Source organism: Cyprinodon variegatus, unplaced genomic scaffold, assembly GCF_000732505.1.
Source record: "Cyprinodon variegatus isolate N-32 unplaced genomic scaffold, C_variegatus-1.0 Scaffold526, whole genome shotgun sequence".
Lineage (NCBI taxonomy): Eukaryota > Metazoa > Chordata > Actinopteri > Cyprinodontiformes > Cyprinodontidae > Cyprinodon > Cyprinodon variegatus.
In genome coordinates, this window is record NW_015150979.1 from 118,723 (window position 1) to 126,477 (window position 7,755).

Below are 7,755 nucleotides of genomic sequence, written 5' to 3' on the forward strand. Positions count from 1 at the left end.
TTAAAAATGCAAATTGAAATTTGCGTTCGCAAAAGGAACCTGAAAGGAAAAATGAAGGTCTGAAGATGCAGTGACATCCTCAGCAATGCGATATGTAGTGTTGAACGGCCAACTATCAGTGTCCCCACGCATGTCAACACCTCAGTCAGGAATGTAGGTCATGTTATTGGCACAGTTGTACCTCATTCCATCACTTAGGAGAGGTGTTACCCTAAGGGGGGAAAAGAAATCTGTCTCTTTAGCTCACCCAATCATAGGTATTACATGTATCAATATGCATTTGTATTCTTTACCTTTTTAAAAACATTATTATTTTATAAGTTACATTTTCCAAGATTCAACATTTCCCATGCCTTATTATTTATTTTGCATTGTCCCCACATCTTGGCATGGATCTAGATTTTATTAGTTAGTTATGAGGTCTTTGGTTTAAGGTTGCATCTGTTCCCATTTACTAAATCTTGTGTTCCCATTGCTGACATAAATACATGTTGGCTCCTGAACACAGACAACCACACTAGATCTCTAGTGTCAGAAACTCCTAGACCTCGTCAGTGATGTGTTACAAATCCATGATGCAGTCCTTAAAATGCCTTAAAAGTGTTTTTATCCATTTAAACCTTTGGACATTTTGTCACATTAAATTGCAGACTTGCAATTTGTTGAGGTTTTTAAGTGGGATAAACAACAATTAGGGGATGGTTGTGAATTTTAAGGTATTATCGTTCATAAAATGTTTTGGAAATATGAATCTGAAAAATGTTGCATCGATAAAACCTCAAGTTTATGGAAGCACCGTTAGCTACACAGCTTTTTTGGCCTGTCTCTATTAGTTTTGCACATACAGTATAGAAATGTTCACGACAGGGGCATCAGTTTAAACCCTGATTTCTGTGCTTGGGCAAGACACTTCCCCTGCATTGCCTATGGATGGTGGCACCTGTGTACGGCAGCCTCATTTCTGTCAGTGAGCCCCAGGGCAGCATCATAGCTCACCACCATCAGCATGAGAGTGTGTGTGTGTGTGTGTGAATGGCTGAATGTAATGTAAATTGCCATTTACCATTTTCCCCTTTCTTCTTTGAATAAATAGTTTAAGCTCTGACAGACTGCATGGATACCTTTTGTAAATGTGGACTTTCAAGTGTTACCTGATGGCATAACAACAAATGATTATCCTGTCTTAAGTTTTTTTGCGGCTTTATAACACCATCCATCCAACAATTCACTATACCCAACTTCCCAGTACTTCTATAGAAAAGCATCTCCACAGTATGGTGCTCCCATCACCGTGTTTGTTTGTTTTTTTCCGCTTATAGCCTATGAAAAGTTGACTGAATAATTATAATGTTGACTGGAACATCTCATACTTTATAACTCTCCCATAAAGAATAGATATTCAGTATGCACACTTGATAACTGAGGTGTGTTCCTCTGCAGGAGCAGTAGAGTTGTGCAGCTCCTCCAGAGTTGCAATGTTTTTTTTCTAATTAATCCTCTTCTGGTGTCCTTAAACAAAACCCAGGTCTTAGTTGTGTTTTATTCTTTCCTTACTAGAATGATGGACAGATGCTTTGTAAGATGCCAAAGGTTGAGATCTGTTTTCTTTTTGCTCTAAAACTGCATAGTGAATACAATTACAATAACATGGACTCCATTACATTAGTCATATTTTGGGGCATTGGTATAATGGGGCTGAATGTGAACCACTCCACACTTTTCAGATCAACCCATAAGAAACAACTTAATTCTCTCTTTCCTTAGTTCTTTTTTTTTTTTTGTTCTTTGGGGTCTTCCCTGTCCTCAGGCAATTTAAGCCTCAGAGTCCAGCGTCATGGCTGCAGTGTGCGCTATTAATACAGTTTGTTTAGTCAGTTTCCTAGCAAGCTGCATCAAACACTGGCTGGCTGTGGCTGATTATAGCTGAGGCTTGTTCCCCTACACCTGCTGAGTTTGAGAAACCAAAAGTTAATGTGGGAAGGCAGCAGGTAAATGAGGAGGAGAGGAGTTTTGTCAGTTGGGATAAAAAGACATGTGGAGTTAATGTTAAGACCTGTAATGGGTATTGATGATGTAAATTAACAGAGCTGTAACTGGGGGGGGGGGGTATAGCGCTCATCTCCAAGGTGATTCCACAATTCCCACACATTTATTACAGCATTTTTTTAGATATGCATAGGTATAAATATTGGTGCAATTTTTGCAGCTGTAATTTTAAAGAATTAATTTATTGCAAAGTGTGGTATTATGTATAAAAGTGTTTTAATGAGGCCTAAATTCTGGGCTTTATCCAGATTCTTCAAAGTGGTGAGGACTTTTTAGCCTAATTGGATTTGTGTCAGCGCACACCCTGAACAGTGCTGTCTAAGACTACGTTCACACTGCAGTCCTTGATGCTCAATTCCGATTTTCTTTTGCATTGTTCCAAATATATGCGACTTGTATGTGATCTCCTGTGTGAGCTGCAGTCATACAACGCAAGTCTCCCGCCTGCACAGTAGAGGACGCAGTGACGTCACAGGCCAGCAGAGGTGTCAAGTAACCAAGTACAAATACTTTGTTACGGTACATAAGTACACTTTTTACGTATCTATACTTTATTCCATTACTTATTTTTCTTACTACTTCTGACTTCTACTCATTACATGTTCACACAAGTATCTGTACTTTCTATTCCTTACATTTTTTAAAACAAACGTTACTCGCTACTTTTGGCTTCGGTTTAATGCAGAAGTCACGGATTAACGGACCGCGCCACTTCTCCTGTTACCCTGAAATCCCTCATATTCCACCCCACAGCTTCCAGACCTCCTGCGCAAAGCAAAGCCGCTGATCCTCCCGTATTGCTGCGCTCCGACTTATCCTCTGAGCTTTAGGAGAGCACATGTGATATCATCATTAAATTCATAGAAGCAAAACATGCAGAAATGAACGCTTAATTTAATATGACATATTAAAAACATCCCCATCAGCATCCAGCATATGTGCCATTTCTGATGGAGATGAGAAATCTGCTTCCTGGTCTGTTAACCCTGTAATGCCAAATGTATCATATTTGATACATACCGTTTCTGAAATGTTTTGCGTCTGACACCTTTTGCATAATTTAATGGTAAAAACTTTGCTCAAAATCCTATTGTACACAATCAGATATGCCTGATCACAGAGGGAAGAAGACTACACAAAAAATAATCTTGACTTATCGCATAGTAATAAATTATTAATATCAAAAATTTATTTCTGTTTTATCTTTTTACATATTTTGTTAAAAGGCCAAATAAGGACTTCAAACCAAAAAGAAGTTATTTTCTGTTTTGTTTTATTCCTGGATCAGGCTTTAAAGGGTTAAAGTACCAATAGTTTGCATCCAATCTTTTAAATAAATGGTGTAGTTTTATAAATATTTAAGAATTATGCCCTAATTTGTAGTTACAGATCTGTTGTGACTATATTTTAATTTGACAAACAGGATCTTCTTGCTGTTCTTTTCCCTGTTTGGTACGATTGCAATAGCAGATCTTGACCTGGTCGGACCGGAGCGGAGCCTGAACATTTTGAGTATGTTTGGCTCAACCTGCTGCTGTGAAGCTGGATTCTCCACCATGAACAGAATCAAAAATAAATATGGATCCAGGCTCAAAATGAGCATCTTGATATGTGCTTGAGAATGGCGTTGTCTCCATTTAAACCCAGGTTTAAAGCCTTGCAGGGCCGCATAAAGCCCACTGCTCTGCACTGCCAAGGGGAGTGGCGGCCTAGTGGTTAGGGCATAGGGCTTTGAATCCTGAGATTGTGAGTTCAGTTTCATTAAGCCAGAAAAAAGAACGAAAATAAAAAACGGTCAGTTCAGGTGTTTTAAAAAATATGTTAATCAGGAAACTGTCTATTTACCAAACTGAAAGATTGTTGTTCTTTCCTTTAAAAAAAACACTTTAGATTTTAAGATGGAAACATTTTCTTTTTTTTTAAGATATTTGTTTATTTAAAAATTCAATCTATAACTCAGATGCGTAAACACCTCATTTTATTTCAGTGTTAAATTCTATTTAAAGTAACACATCATTAAAAATGTCTCCGGACCTTTACTGGCTGATGAATTTCTTTATTTGGACCCCTCTGATTTTTAATTGGTTACCCCTGGTTTAATGTTTCTTTGGTTTAATATTTATTTCACGTCATGTGCGCCATCCAATGCAGATCATTGGCTCCATCCACACCTAGTGAAAACTAGTGTAATTGGATGAGTCACATAATGCAAACACTCATTGGTTAGCTAAAGGAAATCCGCAGAAGCAAGCAGGTGTTCCTCAAACTGCAAACATGAATTGTCTATGCCATGCTACAATGAAGGATTCAGAACAAGATGTTGAAATGTCTGAAAGGTTGGACAAAGGCGAGAGCGTATCGGGAGATGGAGATGGAGACCAACAAGACCTTGGCCCTATCTCAAAGAATTTTTCGAAATAGTCGAAATTCATATAGTGGCATCTGGCTGTTTTTTTTTTTTTTTAAAGGTTACTTTTATACTTTAAGTCGTTTTTGGAGCACATACTTTTTCACTTTTACTTGAGTAAAGAGGTCAAGTTGATACTTCAACTTTTACCAGAGTGTTTTTAAACTGCAGTATCTATACTTCTACTTAAGTAACAAATGTATGTACTTTTGACACCACTGCAGGCCAGCGTCCTCTGTGTTTACGGAAGTAAACATGGATGTAGTGCCAGAGCGTATCTAGCGGTCTTTTCCAACCATAAAAACACAATCTTTTCAAGATGGTTAAACATAAACACTGCTCTACAAATCATCGTCAGCAATGGTGTTTGTTTTTCTTGCCGCTTCTTCATAGCGAGACCCAGAATAGTGACCTTTGTCGGGTATTAATGGCGTTCAGGTCAGATGAATGCGACCTGGACGTTCAGACACGGGTCGCACTTGAAAAGATCAGATTCATATCTGATTCAGGACCACATAGCCAAGCGGTCTGGGTCGCATTTGAAAAAAATCGGATCTGTGTTGTTCAGACTGGCATAAAAAAAGATCAGATCCAGGTTGCATATGGGGAAAAAATCGGATTTTGGTCACTTCAGGCTGCAGTGTGAACGTAGCCGAAATGTTGCTAGAAGGAGGCAGGAAAAGGAGGAAGAGGAAGAGAGATCTTATAATCCTTTGTGTAACACGATGTATAGCTACTGATCTCCTCCTGGAAATGAACAAACATACATTACTTCTTCACTTGTGTTTTAATGTAACTTGTTTTTTTTTTGTTTTTGTTGGCTGTTCCTTCTCAGAAGACTGTAGTCCCAATTCGACCAGCATTATCCACGTACCTTTCTGTGGATTTACAAACATCTAGAAGCACTTTACTGTTGACCTGACCAAAGGTGAAGGAACAGGAGCTAGAATTTCACGAACTGTGTTGCAGCCCTGGTCAGGGGAGAAAAAAATGCTCCCACAACAAAATGCATTTCCCTTTGCTTTCATCTGCAACTTATGTAGGACTTTCCAAAAATCAAATGTCATATTTTATCCCTGTACCAAGCAGCCAAGTTATTGTCAAGCATGTCTTCAGTAAGAAGTAAACTTTAAAAAAATCTGTTCCCACTCCTGACGCCAGATGTGTCTGTTTCTCCACTTAGTCCACACCCTCGGTATAACGAGCTAGATGGAGTATCTCGCTTGCAGAAGAATCCCTGCACAAATAGACTCAGCAAATTGGAGACAGTTTGTTAGAGCCCCCACCCCATCACCGGCCTGTATGGGAGGTCCACCAAGACAGCAGACTGTTCTGCGCTTTTTGTCCAAAGAGGTGCAGCTTTAGCTAGCAAATGTGATGCAGAACACATTTGTTTCCTTAGCAGAAAATGCCAGCTACAAGTTGAGCGTCGTATTCCAGCACAAGGCTTCAGTAATCATGTGTTGGCTCAAGGGCAGTCGTCCTCAGCAGAGCAAGAGGTGGCGGGGGGAAGGAGGAGGAAAATTTACTGACTTCAACACTGGGAAAACTTTCAAACATTTATGCCTAGCCAAAGTAATGAATAATCTGTCCCATTTCATAATGTTTGGCAACATACTTATCCCATATATTAGGTATAACAACAGTTAATGCTGTCGGTTCCTCGGTGATATCACAGTAAAGAAATTTGATTCAGTATTCTTGCCTTTTAGCTATTTGGAAATCTGCATCTATTTAAACTGATTAAAACAAAACACAGAGAAGAGGCCATGTTTAATAAACGGCTGGGAAGTTTCAACTTAACATGTTTGTATTCCACATCATAAAATTTGTATGGGATTTCTGCTAAAAAACCCACAGTTTGTATTCTGGCTGTTTAATTGTTTGTGGTTTAAAAGGTAAAAACAGACTTGATGCATGGTGGCGGCAGCTGCTTCGTCTGGGGGACAGGATTGCATAATCGCTGCCAGACGTCACTTTGGGCCAGCTGAGAATGCTAAAACATTCATGCCCCCCCCATCCCAACAATAATTCCCCTGATTTATTTTTAATGAGTTTTTTTTAACCTAACTTTTCCAGTTTCTCTACCCAATGAGTCCAGCTGTGCAGTGCGGCGCAGGGTGGAGTTGCCGACAGAAGCAGCAGCAGCAGCAGGCCCCGATCGGTTGTAGTTTGGCTCTACATGAGCAGAAACCAAACAGGAGCTTGTGCATATTTAACTCTTTACAAGAACATCCACTCAGACGTAGCAGGATGAAGAAATTATTTTGAGCTCTGTAGAAAGCTGCAGTGTTTCTAGTGGATTCAGGCGAACAGTAACTCTTTCCTTAGACCCATTTTTTGCAGTATGTAGAAATTATTTAAACCCCGTTAGTAGCACATCAGATACAGTTTTCTATTTTAATAACAATCTAGCATTAAACAAAAGGAAGTTGATTTTTAATCCATAACAATGCTTTTATGTGTTTCTCACACATAAGAAAGATCTGCTGCAGATTCCTGAATGGAGATGGCTATTTGGATCAAATAGAAAATGAAGGATATGGATTACAGCCGTTTACGCATCAAATTATACATTCATAAACTTTTATTTAGATATATTTTTCATTTTTATGTTATTAAACACTTATCATTAAGACAAAAAAAGACACAGAAATTTACATGTTTTTGAAAGAGAAAATCTTTGTAGTTATTTGTAGAGTTTTGAACTAATTGGATTTATCAGTGTTTGATTTGATAAGGTCAAATCAAGGCAATAATTGGTCAATTAAGATCTCAATCTACTGGGAAGTTATTTTTATTTACCATTCGAAAATGCATAAACTTCGACTATTCTTTTTTTCATCAACAACAGAACATATTACGTCTAGAAATATATGGATCAAGCTTTTTCAGAATTATACCAATTTCTATTTTCTTTAGGTATATCCATGGAGATTTGTGCTGCAATGTTATGTTAAAACATGTAGTGGTTTTTAAATAATTTTATAGATTTTTAAAGCACAAGAACCAAAGCCTAAATATGCCTTGTAATAGATATTAATTCAATAAAAGCGCCCAAAATGCAGGGAGGATTACTCTGTTTTAAAGAGCAGAAACAAGGCCAGTTCTTACTTTTAACCATGTTTCTGTTTTTAATCAGTGTGACGGGTTCGTTGAAAAAATACAAAAAATGATGGCCCAGCCGAAAAAATATTGTTTGTGCTTTTTTCTTTTATTGCTCCCCAGGTGGAAATAGTGAAACAGTGCCGGTATTTACAGTGAAGCGAGAAAACAAAACAAGTATTTACAGGATTATTTAC